Consider the following 24,861-nt stretch of genomic DNA (forward strand, 5'->3'; position numbering starts at 1 on the left):
ATATCCCATTTTGTAGTCAAATTTGCCAATTGTTCATTAATTAATTAATTAATTATGTTTTTTCAAGGGAGGATCTCATTCTAGCCCAGGTTGACCTGGAATTCACTATATAGTATCAGGTTGGTCTTGCATTTACAACCTCCAAAGTGCTGGGATTAAAGGTATGTATCACTAAACCTAGAAATGTGCCATTTTAAAGACTAAGATTAAAGAGACATGACTTATCCAAGGCCTCACAGTTATTTCTTGGTAAAGTTCCATCTAAAAACCCATCATGACTTCCATAGTAATAAATGATTCTTTGGGAAAGATGTTTGTCATTCGGCTAACCATAATCAACTCACCACTACCAATGTTAGCTCCTTGCTGTAAGCCAATATGACCAGAAGATAGTCCGGAATACTAGCCTTCTATGGCTGTTCCTATCTCAATCTGCAAAAGCTGAAATGTCTCTCTATGTGCTATTCTGTACTTCAGAATAGTTCCAAGAGGTTGGTAGGTTTTGCTAACAATGTGTTCTTCTTGAAACTCTGATTCATACATGGGAACATGAACAATAAAGAATTTTGGTTAGGCAGGTAAGATTTCTCAGTGGTTAAAGAAAATGGCAATGCTTAAACCATAGTTAGCACTCATATGTTTGACTGCTGCTCCAGAGTGATTGCCTTTGTAGCTACCTGGTCACAGTCCTCTATTTATCCTTTGGCTACCAGCTAAATGTCAAGTCATATACCTTTCCAATGCATCTTCTGTTTTGTTAAGGCCAAAAATATGTTCTGTTGCTTCACTTCCACCATCCAGCCAATCCAAAGTTATGTGCAAGCGTCCAAGATGTAGTACAGTCTTCAGATAAGCCACACACTTATATTTTCAACTCACAAAAGCTAGATAGGCAGTGTTCTACTAAAAGACACAGACCTGAGCATTTGTTTTCTTTTCTTTTCTTTTGTTTTCTTTTTTTTTTTTTTTTTTGAGAAATGATGTCTTGTAGTCCAAGCTTGCCTGAAATTCTCCATGTAGACAAGGTTTTCTTTGAACTTCTTATCATGATGTTTCCGTGTACTGAGTGCTATGACCATAGGCATGTACCATCATGCACAGTTTGTGGATACTGGGCATCCAGCCCAAGACTTCATGATACTATACTAGCACTCTACTAACTCAGCTGCATCCCCCAGCTTCAGCGTAGGCATTTAACACATGACTACTCATCTATACTCAAGTCATATAAATAGCACAATTACTCATTGTACAGATTCTCTTAATAATGTTTTCAATTCTACCAACAGTATCTTACTCTTTCGATGATAATCAGTAAAAAAAAATTAAATACCTAAACTGAAATAATGATTTGAATTTAAGGCTAGAGAGATGGCTCAGCACTTAAGGAACTTGCCTGAAAAGCCTTATGACCCAAGTTCAATTCTCCAGTACCCCATGTAAAGCCAGATGCACAAAGTGGTACATGTATCTAGAGTTTATTTGCAGTGGCTATAGACCCTGGCATGCCTATTCTCTCTCTGTCTCTCTCTCCTCTCTCTCTCTCTCTGCTTGCAGATAATTAAATTTTTTTTTTCAAAAAAGTCTTGAATTTAGACATTTAATATGAGTTAACCAGAAAAGTTTTCTCAATTTTCTTTGCCTCACCACATTCAGAATTGCTCACCTGTGACTGTAGTTTGCATAGAATATGTGTTTTTTAAATATTTTTAATATTCTCCTTTATAGAATATTTTCAAGTAAAATATAGCAAGCTAGTAAAAAAAATCTTGCTTACATGCAAAAGTTCCATTAATTTACACTTGACAAATCTTGTAATCCTAAGGCCCGACTGCTTACCAATTCTCAGGAGGGAAAGGTGAGAAAATATACTGCACCACAACTTCAAAATGTATTTCCATCATAAGGCCTCACCCTGAGGGCAACCCAGGGTGCATATCACTCTTCTTGGATATTTACATTAAGACATCTTTTGTTAAAGTAGGTTCTTTTAGTCCTCCTGTCTTCATTAATGAAAAATGATACTTTAAGAAATTTCTCCTTGCTTCCCCTTCCTGTTTCCTATAGAGATCTATGCGTAATCTGTAAAGCAGTCTGAGAAGAATGGCACAAGCAGTCAAAATATTTACATATTTCTCTGTAAAATATTTCATAGAAGATTTAACAGGCATAAGTAAGCTATGACAAGCATCTTCACTTATCTGAAGAAAAATACTTTGAGCTGATTTCCTGGCACCAATAGGAGAGCTAGTTAAGTGACATCTCCCTCTACGGAATGCAATGATTAAACCATCCCGTTGCACTTTGCCTTCCCAGGAAGGTCTGTGTGAAGGAGCTGCTTTCAGTGATGCTCAACGTGTTCACTTAAATAGTCACTTAAACCTATAAAGTTTCTTATTAACATTAGTGTGTGAAAGCTCACTATTGAAGTTAAAACAAAAGCAAAAGAAGAAAAGACTGAAAGGGAAATGTGCTTGTAAATATTTATATTATCAAATGTACATGAAACTGAAGGAGCATTGAGCATTTTGGCAATTAAGCAATTAAGCATTATCTTAACATTAAAGATGAATAAAGGGGTATCCCAAAACTCAATCTTATGATGTCCTTTATCCATAGCCAAAAATTAGCTTTTTTAATTATACTCCCAAACTGTGAGATGGATGTAATTACAGAATTCTGCCATGATTTCCCTCAGGATCCTTCTTCAGCCAGTGGAACAAAGAAACATTAGCAAAGGCATTAATTCACTCCCGTGAAAGAACTTCAAGCTCAGAGACGCTTTGAGATGAACAAGCTGGAATCCCATAAACTGTAAAGAAGTCCCACATATTCTCCCATGCAGAAGTGGTGAGTGTCTCACAGTGCAAATTTGTAGGCTGAGGGGGTAAAGCAGTGAATATTGAAGTCTGAGAAGATCAGATTCCAACCCAAATTCCTACGATATCATGGTGTCTTGAGCTCAACCTCTATTTTGCACAATTTCTTAGAATTTTAGTTTTTCTTTGCAAGGAGAAAGAGAAGAAAAGACAGAGAGGGACAGATGGGAATGCCAAGCCCTCTAGTCACTGCAAATCAGCAACAGATGCATGTGCCACTTTGTGCATCTGGCTTTACATGGGTACTGGGGAACTGAACCCAGGACATTAAACTTTGCAGGCAAACAAACACCTTAAACACTGAGCAATCTCTCCTGACCTCTCAAGTTTCTTGACTGGAGATTTAAAATAATTCCTCTCCCTTGAGAGAATGATAGAAATGTAATTAGGAAACCAGATTCACAAGGGGACACATGAATCTGGAGTTTGTTTTCAGTGGCTGGAGGCCCTGATATATCCTCTCTCTCTCTCTCCCTCTTTCTCTCTTTCTCTCTCTCTTTCCCTCCGTCCCTCTCTTTCTCTGTCTGTCTGCCTTTCTCAAATAACTAAAAATAAACAAAAAAGAAATATAATTAGGAAAAAGTTGATATCATCTACAAATTACCTATTTTGGAAAAGAATGGCAAATGAAATTATAAAGCTGGATATACTTCCTATTTTGCAGAAAACATGGTCACTGACAGTCTTCCCATTTAGAGTAGCATAATACATCATTTGCTCATAAGAGACCTTCTTATCAACAGCTTGGTCACAGCTTTCTTCACTCTAATCTATTTGTTATTTTATTTCAGTGGTAGGGATTCATTCTATCTTAGGCTGACCTGGACTTCACTCTGTAGTCTCAGGTTGGCCTCAAATTCATTATCATGGCGATTCTCCAACCTCTGCTTCCCAAGTGCTGGGATTAAAGGCATGTTTCACCATGCCTGGCCACTCTAACATATTTTGAATTGCTCAACTTAGAAGTATGTAGGACATAATTCTTAACTCTCAGAATTTCAATTGCTTTATAAACTCTACTTTTGGAAAATATTTAAACCAAGACATCCAATTCATAGTCCTTAAGACCTGTTGTAGTTACCTTCATGTTTCTAGGACAAAACACCCAACCCAAAGTAGTTTTTAGAGAAAAGGGTTTATTTTGGCTCATAACCTCTATGGAAAACTGAATCGTGGTATGAAAATGATGGTAGAGCAAGATGTCACCGTGACTACTTGCCTTAGCACTGGCAGAAAGCAAAACGGGCAAGGGGTGCTCTGGCAACAGGAATTTGCCTATAACCTTCCAAAGCTTTCCTCTAGCAACACACCCCATTCAGCAAAGCTCTATTTCCCAAATGAGTACCGCTTGGGAATCATGCATTCCAAAACAAATGGGGCTATTGCCAATTCAAACCACCATGCATTGCCTCTGGCCCCCAAAGACTCATGACCATCTCAGGATGTAAAATGCATTCAACCCAACTTTAAAGTCCCCATAGTTGTTTTACTTGTTTATTAAATTAATTCCAACACTGTTTTAAACTCCAAACTCTCATGTGAACTAGAATCTTAACTGTACTCCTTTCAACATATAATGTCACTGTTGCAGTCAGGTTCACATTGCTGGCAGAAATCACCCAACTATGAGCATCTTGTGGGGAAAAAGAAGTTTATTTTGGATTGCAGGCAAGAGGCAGAAAACTCCATGATGGCAGGGGAAAATGATGGCATGAGCAGAGGGTGGAAATCACCCCCGGTCAACATAAGGTAGACCATAGCAACAGGAGGGTATGCCAAGCACTGGCAAGGGGAAACTGGCTATAATACCCATAAGCTCACCCCCAACAATACATTGCCTCCTGGAGGTGTTAATTCCCAAATCTCCATCAGTTGGGAATCTAGCATTCAGAACACCTAAGTTTATGGGGGACACCTGAATCAAACCATCACATTCTGACCCAGGCCCTCAAAAACTGATAACCATGCATGATGTAAACTGAATGTATTCATCCAACTTTAAAACTCCCCATAGTTTTTATCAATCCCAATGATATTCAAACATTCCCATAGTCCAAGATTTTTTAACTGAGCCATAATACCCCCCCAAAAAAAGATAACCTCACAATGGCACATAATAAATGCAAAAGATGGCATTGGACATAACAAAGAAATATTCAACCAATATAACATTTAAACAGGGCAAACATCAAACTCTGTAGCCCCAAGTCCAACCACTCTAGTCAATGACAATTTTCAGGACCAATAATTCTAACCGGCAAAATGTCTCTGGAGTTACCAATTCTGCCCCTCCAGCTAGGCTACTCACAGCCCTGGAAAACTTCCTCTGGGGATGGCAGCTATCCTCAGTAGCAGCCATCTTCTGGTCCAAGCATCTGGGTCTCCACTGCAACCCACAGTCTATCCTAGTGGCTCCATCAGGTCTCCCTGCAGGCAATCCAGCAAACCTGCTTCACCCAGCCCATGGTCATTTCCAAAACACAAGACCGTTGCAAGTTCAATGAACCTCTCTTTTTTGCATGTCTTATACTCCATAATACCAGGTAGGGTGCCAATTTGTTAATTCAGGGGGGAATAAAGCAGACTTTGAAGAACAGGGCACGCCTTCAGAATTCAGCCCCCTTTAAAAGACTATTCTTTCTGTTGTTCCAATGCAGGTGAGCTGGCCCAATATCAATGATTGTAATTTCTCATACAATTGCAGCTTAATGGGCAGAAGTTTCAGCCGAAAGATTCCATTTCTGTGCCATATCCCTCTGCTCATGCCATTCTTTTTCAACACAAAGCAACCTTGCACAAGTTCCCAGGAATTGGGCATAACAGCAAGCCTCTCACACAAAATGGCTTCTAGCAGAGTCCAAGCAAAGCTTGCCCTCACAAACTTCACAGCACACAGTTCTTATTGCATTCAAGTCTTTCAGCTCTGACCAGAATAGTCCATCAAGATATACTGATAGCACTGCAAGACATCTCTTGAGCCAACATTTCAAATTCTGCCACATTCCTCGTGAAAATCAGCTCACAAAGGCCAAAGCCATACAGTCAGGTATCTAGCAGCAATCCCACTCCTCTGGTAACAACTTTACCATTGCATCAGGTTTGTATTTCTGGCAGAAATCACCTGCCCAAGAACAGCTTGTGAGAAAAAAAAAAAAAGTTTATTTTGGCTTGCAGGCTCAAGGGGGACACTCCATGATGGCAGGGAAAAAAGATGGTAAGAGCAGAGGGTGGATATCACCCACAGGCCAACATAAGGAGGACAATAGTGAAAGGAGACTGTGCCAAGCACTGGCAAGAGGAAACTGGCTATAACATCCATAAGCCCACCCCCAACAATATACTTCCTTCAAGAGGCTTTAATTTCCAATTGCCATTAGCTGGAGAGACTAGCATCCAGAATATCTAAGTTAATGGTAGACACCTGAATCAAACAACTACAGCCACAGAATAAATATTCCTACTGCAAAGAAGGCACCGGACCTAGCAAGAAAAAAAACTGCACCAATTCAAGATCAAAATCAAATTGGGCAAATAATCTAATCCTGTACCTCCATGCCTGGCATCTGTGACTTGCAATGTAATCTCTGGGCTCCAAATTTCACCTCCATTAATTGCAGGTACTTGTTGGTCAGATAGATAATCTGAGCCAGTTAGAATAGGTTTTGTAGGTGGCCATCCAATACTGCTGGTATCTCCAAAGTCCTGTGGTCTCCACTGTAATGAGTGCTCATCTTCATGGCTCCCTGACCTGGCTCTTCTCCTGGCCTCTGTGCAGGGACTATGGCTCTGCTCCACATCAACTATGGACCATCTGCAAAAATTCCATGTTGTAAGTCCAATGACCTACTCTTTCCTGCACTTGTCATACTTCCAAAGCAAGTACCAGATGGGTTCTCAAATGTGTTAATCCAGGGGGAAATAAAGATAACTATGAAGAGGAGGAAATTCTTTAGCATCCTTTCTTCAGTGCCCTCCTTTTAAAAGATCTTTCCTCTTGCTGCTCCAATTCAGAGCAGCTGGCCCAATGTCAATGGTGGTCATCTCTCAAACATTTGCAAATGTACAGGAACTACAGTTTCAGAACGGAAACTGCCATTTCTTTTTGTGACAACTTTTATCTTTATATCCTCCTTGTCTATGTTCTACCACACACACCAGTCCATTACTTTTAAATTTAAATTTGCTTAAGTTCTCAAGACACAGGAAGAGCACAAGTAGACCTTCACACAAACTGCCTCTTTGCCTAGCCTTGACAAAGTTCTTTTCCCCTCAGAAGGCAAACCTTTAGAGACCACAGTCATTTCTGCACCTAAGTCTTTCAACTAATCAGAATGGTCCATCAAGCCAGGGTTACAGCACGGCAAAACATCATAATCCAAAGTTTCAAATCTTTCCATATTATTCCCAAAAATAAGTTTCCAAAGATCAGAATCCATGTTTTTAACAGTCGTGACTCCATTCCTCTAGTACCAATGTTGTCTTCAGATTGCTGGTACAAAACAGGCAATCACAAACAGATAGTGAGAAGAAGGGGTTTATTTTGACTTGCAGTCTTGATGGGAAGCTCTGTTGTGGCAGGGGAGTGATGGTAGCACAGATCCTGGGTGTCACTTCTTGCCACAGCCGCTGATAGGAAGCAGTGTGAGCTGAGGTCTGGCAAGAGGGAAGCTGGGTTATAACGCCTCAAAACCTTATCCCAGCAACACATCTCCTCTTAGCAAAGCTCTGTAACTCAATGCCACCAGCTAGGGACCAAGCACTCAAAACACATAAAGCAACCGGATATGTCTCATCCAAGCCACCGTACTAACTTCAATTCATTTGCAAGAATAAAAATTCAAATTGAGCTTCTTAGAAGACCTAGCTCTACTTTTTTAGAATCTGTGTTCTTAGTCTCTATCAGCAATGTATGCAAGTGGCCAAGTAAAGCAGGGATTCCATGTTGACTCAACTGTTCAGCATGAAAAGCATGGCAACCTACTCAGACTAAAATGACTCTTGAAAGAGCTAATGGTAGTGATCAACTGTTGTCTCCAGACCAATAGGTTCTGCCAGATATTTTTAAAACTAAATAAACTTAACACCATTTTTAAGAATATTATTATTATCTCTGATTTTGAAGAGATATGATTAAATGTTATCTTTTTTGTTTGTTTTTGTTTTGTTTTTCAAGGTACAGTCTCATTCTAGCTCAGGCTGACCTGAAATTCACTATGTAGTCTCAGGTTAACCTCAAACTCATAATGATCCTTCTACCTCTGCCTCCCAAGTGCTGCAATTAAAGGCATTTGCCACCACACCTGGCTGAAATGCTATCTTTTTAAATAGAAGTGGAAGTTAAAAGGAACACGAACTTCTCTGCTTTGCTAAAACAATAGGATGCTTGGACTAGACATGGATGCAAAAGAGATTATGTTTGAGGTGATATTTCAACCCTTCATTTGAACAAGATGAAATAGTTTCAATGTAAAAAATGACTACATTAATCTGAAAGACCATATAATTATGATATTAGTTTAGAACATAGAGGATAAGGATCAAAGGAAAATCAAGGTTCATACCATTTTCAGAAATCATAGCTTTGTTACTTAATGTTTTAAGCTTCCCTCTTCATCAATAAGACAATATTCAGGTAAATTGCATGAGATTTTATAAATATTAAATGAGGTGGAAAATCATGAAATGAGCACTAGATATTTTTGTTGAAGCACATAAATTTGAGCTACATCATGTATATGGCAGATAAAGATAAAATGAATACTGTTTTCCTTAGTCTAAGTCATTGCTGCATACTTTATTTCCAATGTTATGAGTCCCCAGATTTTATCTGCATATTTCTTTGGATTGCTTCTCCTGGTAGCAAGCTCATTTATGTTTTGACATCTATTGACAGCCTCTGTGTACTAAGTGATTTATGATATAGGCTCAGTAAGCAAAAGAATGCAAATTGTTGTCTGGTCTTTGCCTAAAGAGCTATCAAGTGGTGATAGTCGGATGCCAAAAGCACACATGTTGCATACGTTAATGGGTTATGATAGTATTAATGCTAGGGTTCAAGTCAGTGGGCTGATAGGCATGGAAGTGCACGCCTTTTGTTCCAGCACTCGGGAGGCAGATGTAGGAGGATCATCATGAGTTTGAGGCCACCCTGAGACTATACAGTGATTTCCAGGTCAACCTGAATTAGAATGAGATCCTACCTTAAAAGAAACAAAAAGGCTACCAAACAAAATAAAAATATCTCACTGTAGCCGGGCATGGTGGCACACGCCTTTAATCCCAGCACTCAGGAGGCAGAGATAGGAGGATCACAGTGAGTTAAAGGCCACCCTGAGACTACATAGTGAACTCCAGGTCAGCCTGGGCTAGATCGAGACTCTACCTCAAAAAAAAAAAAAAAAAAAGCTCACTGAGACTATGCCTTTTAAGGACAGAAAAAGAGGTAATGTGTAGAGTCTTTGAGCCCAGTGGGAGGAAGAGCCTTGAGTAGTGTGGTGGACTTCCTTCCTCATGGCCAGTTGATAAGGGAGAAAATAGGATGGGAATTAGCTCCAAGATTCTAACATAAGTGTAACAATTGGTCTGGAGAGATGGCTCAACAGTTAAGGCACTTGCCTTTCAAGCTTCATGATCTGGGTTCAATTCCCCAGTACCCAAATAAAACCAAATGCAGAAAGAGGTACATGCACCTGAAGTTCATTTCATTAACTGGAGGCAGGCCCATTCTCTCTCTATCTCTATCTCTCTCTCCTTGTATAAAAATAGGTAAAAAAAAAAATATTTTTAAAAAGATGAACATAGATTGAGGCAGGAGTGAGACAGAAAATCAAACTTCCTAACAAAATACGTTGCCCAGCGGCATGTTATTTCACAAGTATTTCACAACATAATAAGGAGTGACACACAAAAATAGTAACTCCTGTAAAAACAGGGGTTCAATGTGGCTGGCACATTAGGACATGTCACAAAGCTGACTGGAAGCATGAGAGGAGGGATTTCATCTTCAATTAGTACAGAACTGCAAAGAATGAATTAACTTGAAAATAAAAAGTAATAAGAATTGCTTTTATTCTATATCTTATGAGTCAGGGCTTTTGCATATGAGTTCATGAATTCTAGGAAACCATCTATCATATACATGTCAATGTCATCCTCATTTTACTTATGGAAAAAACTTGTATGGAACAATTTGCCTAAGGATATGCAATTGTTGACAAATGGAGCTCAGATTCACACCTAGTCAGGCTAAGTCCCCATCTGGAATTTCACAACCTTATTCCATAATTCCATAGTCCACATGTTCCATTTTCTTTCTGTTTCCAATTAAGGAAGCTTGTGCTCCTAAAGATATGTGACCAGAGCCCATGATGAGCATATGACTTCTAGCTACAGCAACTTCACCAGCACTACATTGACAAGTTGCCACTAGAGAAATAATATGACCCAATTGCCTAGTCATCTGTAGCTACAGATGATGTGAATTTCTTATGGCTAAATTTAGTCCACAAAGTGTGTGAGCAGAAACAAAGTCAAAAATACAAACCAATGAAAAAACAAGTAATAGAGACCTTAGGATAATTTCATCTTCAGTGTAAGAATGATCAATTGGAACTAAATATTCCTTCTATGGATACCAGAAAAGCACAATCTATACAACACAGAAAAGCCCTACCTCAGAGTCCAAATACATCCAATGTCATGTGTAAGAAAATAGACTGAGGTGTGGTGAGAAATGGTTTGTGGCTTCTTTCCTTTATTCTTTCTTCCTTTTCTCATTTCTGTTCTTTCCAGCTTCTTTTCTTTCTCTTCTAACCTTATTTTCTATTTTTTTTCCTTTTTCCTTCCTTTTCTTTGTCTTTCACCCATTTTACCTTTCTCCTATTTTCTCCTGTGTAGTCTTTTATCACTGTATCTAATAATAAAGCTTTGTGATAGAAAAGTAAAGAGAAATCCCCCAATGTTGGGGACTGTCAGTTAATATTTTGAGGACTATTGGATTTAGAATAAATTTTGATAGTTAAATTTATCCCAGAAGTATGATCACCATAAGCTGTAACTATTCATGGTTCCCATAATAAAACAGTTCAGAGTATCAACATATCCGTTATGTCCATGCACTATCACTCAAGCAACCTGCCTGATAACTTAGATAGTAAAACTGTCAGTTAAGAGAAGATTTTAATAGTGTAGTAATCATAAATATTCAGGGCTAAAAGACATTGTGAAGATAATGCATTCCCTTGAATTCTTTCTAAAATATAGCAACTAAATAGTAGCTCTAAGCTAGAAAAGTATATTCCACCTTAATGTTCTGCAGTTACATTATATGCTTATTTTCTGTCATAAGAATGGGAATTCAATTGCATTGGCTGGCAGCCCTGGTGCACCAATTTTCTCCCTCTCCCTCTCTCTCTCTCTCTCTCTCTCTCTCTCTCTGTCTTGCATAAAATATTTTTTAAAAAATCAGAATTTTCTTAAGAATAACTGAGCCATCTTAATTCCAACTTTTCCTAATTTACGTATTACTTATATTCTATCCAGTGGCTATTTGTCTTCAGAACTATGAAACAAATAAATAATGTATTCAAGCATCATCTCCATGGATGAGGTTAAAGAAAATTAATTTTGAACAAATGGGATCTATGACAAAGGCACAGGAATAAGGTGATCAGTCCCCCAAATTAATCAGCATATAAATTAATCTTTCTTCTAAATAAAAAGTAGGACAGGAAGCCTTGTCATCAATAATGTACTATTCAAGACAGTCCCAAGATGAATATTAATGAACACAAGCAAGTAGTAGCTTCCAGAGAAATAAAAATTCTGGAAAGATTAAAAGGAACGATCTGAACATTTTTAAACTAAAAAAGTATACATGTGTTACATATCTTAGTACTGACATTATTGCTCTGGTATTAACTGATTTCCATTTAAAGAGCACCTTATCGAGTACCCATAAACTATAAAGAACTTTGCACATTATTTTTTTCTGGTTTTCACATTCATCTTTTGAAGTAGCTATTATCTCTAGTTTACAATTTCAATAACTGAAGCTCAGAGAGAGTTTTAATGATTCAAGTCTTAAGCTGAGACTCTATGTGCAGCTCTCCCAGTTTCAAAAACTTGGCTAATTTCACCGTCTAATGAAAATACATTTTCAAGTCATATAATTTATTGACATTGCATTTTTATAAATGTCATACTTATTGACTAATTGTTTTCTATGTTTATTTCAGAATGCATGCATTTTTAAAAATCATTCTTTATTTATTTATTTGAGAGAGAAAGAGGGAGACAGAGAGAGAATGGGCATGCCAGGGCCTCCAGCCACTGCAAACAAATGCCAGACATGTGCCACCTTATGTATCTGGCTTATGTGGGTCCTGGGAAGTAGAACCAAGGTCCTTTGCTTTTGTAGGCAAAGATCTTAACCCTTAAACCATCTCCCCAGCCCCCCAGAATGCATGTATTTTTTTTAATGGATAGCTTCACATTGTTTTTATCCTTCCGAACTTTTGGTGTGCTATAAGATGACCTACCAAAGGTTCTAGATGAATGAGGAAACAGATCATCTTATGGTGATATAGCAAGAAAGATTCAGTGAGGGTGACTTCACCCGACCTCACTCCACACAGAAGGCTTTATTCAGTCTTTCTTGTCTTAATTTCCTCTCAGTTTTTCTCCTCAGTTAATAACAAGTTACACAGGGAAAAATTACATTTTCAAGGTCACCAAGCATGCAAAATGAGGAAATATCCTGAATAAATAAATAGGTATGGTTAATAGTTTTTAAATATACTATAAGAAAGTATTTGGAGTAATGATTAATAATCCTTAATTCACAGGGTTCCTATAAATGAATATTAGTAAGAGGCTACATCTCAAAGATTATTTAACCTGAAAAAAATATAAACAAAATAATTACAAGAAGGAAGGAAAATGGACAACAAACTTCAGAAACATGTTCAATTTAACAGTAAACTGAAAATATATACAATCCACTCAACACTGCAAATGCATTATTAACTTACTTTAGTCTATTGAAATTTTAAAATGTTCATCACATTTTGCTCTAGAAAGAATGTGAGGAAGCAGTAATTATATATTGCTACAGTAAGAAGAAAAACCATTGTTTGAAGTAATATAGTAGTAGCTAATAACCTTTAAAACACATGCACTTTGACTCAGAATTTCTATTTTGGCAAAGCTACATTACAGATAAAAGCATATAATCATTATAACAATTATATCATTGTGTTGTATGGTCAATGTAACAGATATCTATGTGTCTATCAATCTTTCTATATATCATCTCTCTAATATATGCACATATCCACATACATATGTATTAGTTTTTATTATGATTATAGTTTATTTTTATTTTAAAAGTACCAAACAATGTTGCTTTGGGGATAAAGACTGAAGCTCTGATCAAAGAAAAATGTAGACATTTGTATTCTTTCTTCATAGCTATTTACTGTCTCCTAAAACTGCATACATATGCTATTTTCTTCTAGACATTTTGGTTTTTAAATATAAAAATAGCAGTTAAAAAGACTAATAGTAAATCTCATGGAGTTTAAGAGACAAAAGTTAATGTGTGATCTTGTCAAAATGTGAGGGTATTTGCAAACTGTTTCTCAGCTGAGCACTCAACAATTGTTAACAATTGTTGCTAGAAGTAAATACCTTCCATAGGTGTGAGGATAAATTGTAAGTGATTCCTTCCTACCAGAAATTTATGTACCTGACAGGGGAAACAGTAACCTCCTTAGAGAAATCTCTGTTGTTAATGGACCCTGTATTTCCTCTCTCAAGGGGAAAAAAATACCAGACATTAAAAAATGGGGTGAATTATTGAAAATCAAGTAAAAATTGATAGTAAATCAGATCTAAAGGTGATTTAGATTGTTGGTGGTGTCCAACAGAGATGTTAAATAGGTATTATATGAACAACCATGAACAGAAACAAAATGAGGTTGTGGAAATGTTCCAGTAGATAAAAGAGGTTGTCTCACAGAGAAGTGGGCCTGAGAGTGCCTGACTCCCTTCACTTCCCATGAAACTTCAGAAGCAGCTGGGAATAGCCAAGCACACCTGTATCCTCAACGCTGTGAAGAGTAGAGCCTGGAGGATTACTAGAGTACACTGGTCAGACAGTCTGACTGAAAACAGCAGCTCTGGGTTCAGGAAGAGTCAAAGAAACACGTGCATGAGGATCCAGCAGGCCATCCCTCATTCTCCTTTGGCTTCTTCACCCATGTGGATGGGCAAGGTACTTGCACACACATACATGCATAGAACATACACACTCACACTACACTAAACACACACACACCATACCACAAACAAAACCACACACATTACACTAAACATGCATACACCATACCACATATACTACCAGAAGCACTGCACTAAACCCACATGTACTATACTTTTATACTAGACACACCTACCAGTAAACACACATATGACACCACCCATACTATACATATATTCATACCACACTCAACATGCACACCATGCCACACATACTATCATTTATATCACACTAAACATGCATGTACCACATCTCACATACAATCACACACATATATACACTCTCACACACACATACACTACTAAACACACACACAATACCACACACCCCAGACTAAATGTGCATATACCATACTTCATATATTATACACACCCACCACTAAACACACATATGATACCACACATAGTACACTAAACATGCATGCACCATACCTCACATACTATCACACATACAAACACTCACACACACACACATCTACTACTACACACACACACAATTCCATACATACTATATATACACTCACACCACTAAACATGCACACCATCCCAAATATCCTATACACACACATTCAAACACACAGACACATACCACAATACACCAAACACACACATACACTGTACCACACATACCACACACACACACACATACACAAACAGTGAAAAACCATATTAGACAAGTGGACATTACAAAATTGAAAAATAGGAATTAGGAAATTAAAGATCATAAGTACTAAAGTTTAGAATCCATTTGTTAAATTAACATTTTGGGAAAATACTGCCCAAGAGTGCTATAGGACAAAGGAATAAAACCATGAAGTAAATATGTAGGATAAAGGAGTGAAACCATGAACTAAATAAAATCACAGATGTTTGTAGTCCTTATGCTATAATGAGTAAAAAGAACACAATAAAATAAACACATCTTAATATATATTTAGAGGGAACAGTAGATAAGGAACCTGAAAAGTTTAATTGAACAGAATGATAGAGCAAGACAAATAAAATCATAACAGTGCTTTCCTGGCAGAGCCAATAACAAATGTAACTGATCCAAGAGTCTAGTGTATTCTTAGCAGCAGAAGATAAGATTAATAATTGCTAGAGAAGCTTGAGAGCTTATTTAGAAGAGAAGATATGGGGTGGGTTTCGATTTGAAGAGTTTCATGATCTTACATTTATTTTAACATCAGATTATACTGTAAGTACTGAGAAAAAAAATCAACGAATTTCTGAAATTTATTGCAGCAATCCAAACAAGAGAAAATGATGATGGTTGTGAATCAAGATGGCATCACTGCAGAAAGTGAGAGGTGCTAATATTTGGATAGATTTTAAGTTAGGGGACAACAACCCATATAAAGATAAGCAGACCAGCAATGCCAAAATGTTTATCTAGTCAACTGTAGGTTTAAAAGTTGTCTGAAGCTAAGACTGTACTGACTTGTTCTGAGGTGGACAAGGCTCAAGGGTGCTGTTTTAAATGAGTGCTAGGCAGGCAGTCAAAACTTAACGAAACAGGGCTGGAGAGATGGCTTAGCGGTTAAGCGCTTGCCTGTGAAGCCTAAGGACCCCGGTTCGAGGCTCGGTTCCCCAGGTCCCACGTTAGCCAGATGCACAAGGGGGCGCACACGTCTGGAGTTCGTTTGCAGAGGCTGGAAGCCCTGGCGCGCCCATTCTCTCTCTCTTCCTCTATCTGTCTTTCTCTCTGTGTCTGTCGCTCTCAAAAAAAAAAAAAAAAAAAAAAAAAACGTAACGAAACAAAAGTACTTCTACTCCGATTTCTGTCTAGAACCCTTAGAATTTAATTTGGAAAAGAAGCATCTTTACCTTTGATATGCATTTGTAATGCAATATGTACCCAGAAATACTGAGCCCAATCATAATGGCAAAAATCACTTCATCTTTAATGAGTAAGGTGGAAGAAAGAATCTCACTGGTAACTTTTCACTCTCACTGTCACCTTTGTACTATAAACTCTGTAAAGATTTGAATAAATTAGAAAATTCATATTAAAAAAAGTTGTCATGGAGTGAAATGTAGAAAACCTTGAAAATAGGGGATCCAGTGGTAGAAGAAAATCAAGAGTTAAGTTTAGACACAGGAAGTAAAAGATCATTATTAATACAAGTCTAATGTCAAAAGTCAAAGAGTTCAATAATGAGATTTTGATGAAGATATAAACAGGAAATATGAATTTGTAAACAACTTGTATAGATTTTTACTTAAAATTAAGAGAGAGTAAAGGAGATCTACCAGGTACAAGAGGAATACAAAAGATTTAAAATATTATTTGCTAAATGATGGTATAAGATAAGAACTTACTTATAAAAATTAACTAATATACTATTAGTAATTGGGTAAAAATACAGAATCACTCAACCCTTATTCTTCTTTTAGTAATCAAACATAAAAATAATAATACAATAAAGATATGAGGGAGGAAGTGAGGGTAGAAGGAAAGAAGGAATGGAGGAAGGAGATGGGGAAAGAAATAAGAAGAAATGGGAGAGAGGAGAGTCAGGAGGAAGCAAAAGAGGGAAGGAAGGAGAAGAGTAAATCTAGTGACTGTTATCCAAGTCACTCGTAAATATGTGACATGAGTCCAAACTCAGTCCACATCTATGCTTCTAACTTCAAGTGTTTAAAGGGAGTTTCAGCTAACTAATGGAAGACTTGAAATGTCATGGCTCTGTTGCTTTATCCCCCTCTCCATTGCTTGTAATATAAAAATGTTTTTAGTTGTTACCCTGTTCCAGTAAGGGCTGATGGTGTGAATGGTGCCAGTTATCAATACTAGGGAAAAAACCACCAGGTAGCTTTTTCAGAAGTCTGAGTCACAATTTGTGATATGTTCCATTCGAAGTACAGTTTGAAGAAGTATAAGATTCCTGCACTATCTGCAGCTAAGTCTCCTGTGCATTTTTAACATTGATGATAATAAATGATAAAATATACTTTGAATGAATGTAGAGTCAATATGTTTGGTATATACTCCAATTAAGACATATTTTAGAGTATTCTTTTCCTGCAGTTTGGGAACACTTTAAAGCCCAGAAATTGATATGCCATGGCCAAAAGGAAAGCAATAAACAGGAAGAGGATGAAAATGGAAACAGTGATTACCTAAATGAGACAGGGATAGTTTAAGAAACTTGAGAATTGTATATAATTGGGGGAAAAATATAGGACCTTTGCTTTCTAATTCCTGGCAGATGGAGACTAAGGTGAAATTTACCGGCCAAACTTAGGCTTTATACAGACAGAACAAGAAAAAACTTACTAAGGAAGGCTTATGAGCAACTGGTAGCTAAGAATGAAACCAAAATCTATTCAGAGATGGGTTAGACCCCATTGTTTCATTACTAAAAGAAAATAATAAAGGTTGAGTGATTCCATATTTTTACCCAGTTACTAATAGTTTATTAGTTAATTTTTATACATAAGTTCTTATAGCTTCATTTAGAAAATAATATTTAAAATTTTTTGTATCAGGCAAACATGAAAAACTTAACTACTAACTTAAATAAAACTGTAGATTTCTATAGGGAAAATTTAAATGAAGCATTAAAATTTGCACTTACTGAGTTTCATAGGTAAACTTCATACCTGCTATATACTTATATACCTGAAAAAAATTAATGAGAAATGTAGGAGATGAAATATGAAATGTGTTTCACATTTTACAAGACAAGGTCAGTGAGTCTTTGCTGCTTTTCTCACTTTAGAATTCATCCATATTTTATTCTCCTTCATAAACAATGTTTAGATAAACCCAATGAATAATGGAGTTGAAAAGAAGAGGTCATCTTGTATATACCCCTTCCTTCAGACAAAATTGCATTCATGCCCACCCAAGAAGCAGTGTTCTCTTATGTCAGGTTTTGTTTGGGATGGTGTTTATTTTGTCCAAGGGAGAGTAGGTTTAGAGAAGAGAGTGATAAAGAGTGTGTTTGCCTTAAAAGCACAATCAGAGTTATTTTTAATGTAAGTGCCTCCCCCTTTCTAATGCCAGGGGCAGAATATACTCCTAACTCCTTATACATGTACTGTCAGCTCTAAATGTATTTGTGCAAATCTCATGAATCATCAAGGCTTTTGAAAATATTTATAGGAAGAGAAACTGTACCCTTTTCATTAGAATGAATAAAACTAACTTTTGTGTATCTCTATTGTCTATGGGGAACAATTGGTGGGTGGATGAAAGAGAATGTCAGCTGGATCAACAAACAGCTGTTCCAACAGGAGCCCTCCTCTCCCATGTAGTCCATCAGTATTCATTGCTGTCTTCCTTCTAAAGATGCTCAATAAACAGAACACCCTGCTTAGTGGTTGTCTGTAGTAAGGCTGCTTTCAAACCACCATTGTAGTGGACACCTGACTTCCAGAGAGAAGAGTACAGACCATAAAAGTTTACTATGAACTATAGAGAGACCTGCACCACCTTCCCAGAGAACCACTGGTGCTTTCAAATGATCTTCCTGAAGCTGCTGTCACCAATGTATAATGTGATGGTCTTTCCCTTGTGCTTCAGTGAAAAGAGGATTTTCTTTGCATATAACCTCTTGAAATACTAGTTTCCTAGCCTGATATTCAGTAAGAGTTACAGTAATTGGCCAGCATTCTAAAGGAGAATTTAATTAGCTAATTGCATGGGCAACTTATTTATTCATTGTGATGCACAGTTGACACAACCTTCTCAAAGGGTAGTTGTGAGAATCTAATGTGGTTTTGCATAAAAATCACTTATGACAACATGTCTGATACATATTAGATGATAATCTTTATAGCTCCCTATTCACAATTTATATTCTTTATCAATAGATACTTTCCATGTTTTTATCTACTGTTTGAGTCACGGAACACAGATAAAAATTTAGTAATATGAAAACTACAAATATTTCAAGCAGAGGAAAGATAACATTACATAATACTTAATAATTAACTCACATGTCCAAACACTTCACCAACAATAAAGTAAATGTTGTGATTCCATATGTTGCTTGTGTTAAACATGATGTTGTGGAATTTACTTAAAGCTTGCCTACTCTAAAATATATTTTGAAATGAGGTTTCTTTATATAACAGTTACAAATAACATTAAATTCTATCTTTATATTTCTCAAAATCCTTAATCATTTTATATATTAATATTTTACTCTGGGGGTTAAATAAAATATTTTTGACTTCTTTATATACAGTAGTCACTATTATTTCATAGAATTATATATTAAAATAGCAAATAGAGTCATTCTAAGTACCAATTCAGATGGTAAAACACTTGATATACCCTGTACACATAATTCTTTGAAAAGTGCTTTCAAATCAAATTATTTTGTGAGTCATGCTACATTTTTTCTCCCCTGTAATTTGCCAGAAATTGAGCTATGAAATATTTATGACAGTATTATGAATCTCAACTTGTACTATGAATAAATACAAACATATATTATAGCAGAATTTGGTCAATATTAAAGATTTTATACACACACACACACACACACACATATATATATATATATATATATATATATATATATATATATATATATATGCAAAATTAGACACAATGTGGTATGATGCATATACTGGCCATAAGACTTAGGCTATAACTTGTCATCTGTTTGATTCTCAGTTTCCTAAGTTGTAAAATGAAGACTGTGTAACAAGGAAGTTATAGGACTGGAGTTTCAGAGTATGTTTAGGAGTTCCTGTCTTTCTGTACATCCAAGATTCTTACTACTGTAAGAGAATCCCAGGTATTTCTCACCACAAATGTTTTAATTTTATGCTGCTTATCTTTAGTTTCTGCTCTTAGGATGTTATACTAGTTCTCTCCCATGAACTTAACTCTGTACTACTCTCATCTATATCTCTCCTTAATAACAAAAATAAAGATAAAGGAAGCAAAGCATTCCCACCAGAAGAACACACACAAGTCAAGTCTCAAGGGCACGGAGCACTGGCAGATGAGTCCAGTTGTACATTTTATTTATTTTACTTCATTTGGTTTGCTTGGTTTTTATACAGAAACCAATTCTCATTATACTGGATTTTCAAAGGTTTCTGGTGATGGTGAGGAAGGTAGACTAACTTTAGCAGCAGGAGCTAAGCAAGGTGAGAATTTCAGGCTGAGGTATAATCAAGGCTTGATGAAATTTTACACAGCACAAAATTAACTTTATGAGCTGTCACAGGAACATGTCTTAGAATGCATAGGACGAAAGGCCATAAAAGATGTTTTCTCCAGCTCTTCAATGTCATTTGTTCTCCCTATGTTGTGATGTCATTTTCAGAACCCAACTCTTAGGCTTACCACCGAAGCTTCTGAAAATGATACATGATGGGTTATATTTTCTAAATGCCTCCAACTGCTATCATATATTGGAAAAAATATGATTGTGACATATTTACTACAAGTGTAGTTTTTTTTTTAATTTATCATTACAAATGTAGTGAAATCCATCCAGATTTTGATGATTAGACTGAATCTCACTGTACTATAACCATCCATTAAGTTTTAAATGTCCTGCACTTTGCAATAAAATGGCTTCCATAAAGAGTCAGAAACTGATGCTAGCTTTAAACCTATTATATGTTATTGTAAAGACTCTTATCATCACTGGGTTCAGAGTGGATGACTATTGCATGCCACAGGATTCCAGAACCTGAGGCTCTGCTCAGATAAAGAAATATAACCAGCAGACTGTTGTATCCAAGGCTCTGTCAGTTGTTGATAAAGCTAAGAGGATATAAAGATCATCACAGCAATTTCACTCCCCCTGAAGTAATAGTCAAGCACTAACAATAGGCTACTGGGATTAAACTGTAGATGTATTGCTGAGACGGTCCCTCTTAGCCCTGACCTAGTCAGCAACTCTTTTGGCAGCTTAAATCCAGTGGTATTGGGATATTACATGAGTCTATTAAGCTTTACCAAGATATTTACTCTTTGCTGTCTATTAAAATAAAAGCCTTCTTTTTAACCTTTTCCTCTATTTACCAGACATTCTATCCCAATAAAACACCTACACATTCCTCAAGAACAAATGTCTGTTTAACATTTTTCACTGCTAACCTTTATGATAGCTATAGATGTTTGACAGCATGTAACTTAAACATTTCACCAGAGCTTAGCATAGTTCCCCAAGAAGCAATTGGTGGAAGTAAAAAGGAAACAATATTCTTTCCAGTAATCAGTCTGTACCCTACTGCCTGTATTTCTCCCTTCCTTTCCTCCTTCTTCTCTGGGATGTTGCCATGGTGCCAAATCACTTGTGTTGCAAGGGCTGCTGTTAACAATTTAAAATGAAGTATATACCCATTAAAGAAAACCAGTGGAGAAAATACAGAAGAATATAACGAGCAAGAGAAAAGTCAATCTATAATGAATCAATAATTACTCTTTTAGAAAGAGTTCCATAGAGCATTTCCTATGAATAAAAGTTTGGAAATTTGCTAGAGTCTTGTTTTGTTTTTAAGGTGTTTATACTGGTATGAGCCATAGTAGCTTTTTATATTCAAGAGTGATTTGGTTGCAACTGATGAAAGGACAAATCAAATTAGTTTCAGGAAAGGAAAAAGGAATAATCATTCTTATAATGTGGAGGAATATTTTGATAGGTATATTCTCAAATATTGCAAGTAAGTATTATTTACATAATGTGACAAGGAAGTATGTTTTGATGTCCTCCCAGAGTAGGACCCTCAGGAATATAGGGCATGCTAGATCCCAGAGTAGGACTCCAGCTGTTTATTACTTTCAATATTGTTATAGTAAGCTATGAATAATACTCCAAGAACTACAAGAAGTTGGGGAAGATAATTAATTTCCCAAAGAGAAAGGAAATGATATTTCTAAAAATCTAACCAGAAGGGATACTGGATACTCCAAACCAAAAAGGTGAGTATTGTCTAAAGCTATACATCACTAATATTCTAGGTGATCAGAAGATTCCTGTCTTACAAAAGGGGCAGAATTTCACAAGGTACTTTCTTATGCATTCTGCTACCCATCTTGAGGAAGTTTTGTTCATGTTTACCTGCTATTTCAGCTCTGTCTCTGAATTAGTAAACACAAATGGAAACAGATAAAGTTGTATGTCTCCACTGTGCTGGAGTTAAGAAAAACACAATTGTTTATTCACTAAGTGATGAAGGAAAATTTGCATGTGGATTCTTTGCATGAACCCATTACTTGAAACTTAGCTTGTTTATATTCTTTTATTGTCCATAATACTATATTGTACAGAAAGGATTTAATTTTTGAATTTTAGGGTTATTTAAAATCCAATTTTTAGATGTGAAATTATTGGGTCACAGGTTGTTATAAGATCTTTTGGTGTGTATTCCTGCTGTCATTGAAACAGTGTTTCCATAGTTTCTTGAAGCCAACTGGACCAGCAGTTCACTTGGTATTGTTATATGCCTGCTTTATTTCCACTCTCTTATTTAGAATTGTTGGTACTGCGTGTATTGCATTGCATATGAAACATATGAATAAAGTGCTTCTCAATGATGAGTGAGAAGATGTTGGGAGTCCAGGGATTTTCCTAATTAATCTGTATTTAGGATACAGGAGGGAAGAGGAAATTCCTTTTATATGCAAGCAGAACACTGAAGGCAAATTACCAACAGAGGAAAGTAACTCACCTCATTCATTAAGTATAAAAATAATGTAAGGTTTGCCTGTCTGTCTGCTGCTGACAGGAGATAAAGCTACTCCATATGTCCAAAAAATTAAGCATACCAGAATTTATGGAAAGAAAGATGCAGAGAGTGGAAAGAGCTCCCTCTCTGCAGACACAAAGCTCAGCTCCAAGGCTCTTAACCTTGCCAAGCACTGGTTACCTTACCTGATTAATGGAGCAGGAACACCTGCCACGCTGCTTCTTGGCACTACAGGGAAGAATGAATAGCTTAAGTCGTGAGTAGGCTCTTTATAAATTATAGAATTCTGCACAAATAAATTATACTTTCTGCCATTATTACAAGCCTGAAAGTGTTGTTGTTAAATGATTTGAGGTTGTAGTGCTCTTTGAAAATGTAATTCACATTCTGAGCTCAGTCAACAGAAAGAAAAATGTGTGCAGTTCAAAAATTACATGTGATTTAAAGGAGTTTATGAAATTTATAAACTCAGCAGATCATGGTTTTCAAAATGCACAAGCTAGTTAAAGCATTATAAAATCATACACTCTTGCCTCATTGACATCTCAAAAATGTTAGCATTATAACATATTTATGATGTATGTCATTATAGACATAACCAAACACAAACATGCCTCTTAATTATAAAGTTTTAGATGCAAAAAAGAAACATTTAAATTGCCCCAATCACAAGCTACTTGCACACTTGTCATATGGGTATACGTGGTAAGAAGTGGCCGGGGTGGGGGGGGTGGAATCAGGAGGAAAGGACAGAACAAGAAAGTAGTAACTATGGAAGATATCAAAGACAGGTTAGTGGGAAAATCAAAGACATGTAATCATCATGAGGGAGCTTCAATTGAAACACTATTTAACAAAAGGCAGAAGAAGCATGGACACAATATATGTGGCACAGAGTGGATATTCATGCAAAATTAGATAGATGATAGGTAAATATATTATTTTAAATGAATGAATATAAATGGATACTTTTCTTGAATGTATATTTTGTTGTATGCACTATGGGAGGTCTTAGACACAATATTTAATAAAGTTTATATGTTGTTGATATTAAGAAAACCTGTTATAAAAGAAAGGTAGAAAAAAATCAAGAAACAAAGTAGAAAGATAATTTCAAACACTTTATGTAGGATGGAACAAAAGGATTTTGTGGGACAAAGCCTGTGGGGTTGGTCTTGAAGTGTGACTAGAATTCAGGTGAGTTCAGGTATTAGACAGATCTGCAAGAGGACATTGCTACTCATACTAAATGAGAGCAGAGCCCAGAGCCAACCTAGGGTACTCCTAAGGAAAAGCATTTCATCCTGAAGACACACTCATACTTGCTGAATGATAAGAATAACCAATTGTTATTTTGCCCAGACTCTATCTTATCCTTTCCCATTCATAATGTAGATTGGAATCTGTTATTTACACATACCTGCAGGAATTATGATTCTTGGAGAAGTTTAGAAAGTAATATTTAGCAGATGTCCAGTTGTGGAAGGGAGGAAAGGTTAAATTATCAAAGCTGTAATCAATCAGTCCTAGAATTTGAACTCACTCCTTTCATGGCTAATGAATGCAGATTCATTAGCTGAGGCATGAAACATAAAAATGTTAGGATGCCCTTTTATAACTCATAGTAAAATGTAAAAGCTTTAGATATTATCTCCCTCAATCCCCTTGTTCTATCTTAGTGGAGAGGGACTGAAAATTGCTCATTTCTGGATGTTGTCTCTGTTTCTTAAAGTCTTCAATAGTGTTTGCTTTAAGCTTGTTTTGTGATTTCCACAGGTTCTTATATTTAAGCTCTGGAGCTTAAGTAGGAGATACAAGAGCTTAACTGCCACCCTAGGCAAATTTCTTAATAATCCCTTCACCCTTTTATGCCTGTGCATTCAGTTAACAGTCACTTCTTAAACAGTTGAACTAAAATGATGACATGGAGTCAACCTATTCTGTCGCTTATTCCAATAACAAATGTTGATCTATGTAGTGGACATTGTATTAGACA

The sequence above is a fragment of the Jaculus jaculus genome, chromosome 8 (genome assembly GCF_020740685.1).
Source record: "Jaculus jaculus isolate mJacJac1 chromosome 8, mJacJac1.mat.Y.cur, whole genome shotgun sequence".
NCBI lineage: Eukaryota > Metazoa > Chordata > Mammalia > Rodentia > Dipodidae > Jaculus > Jaculus jaculus.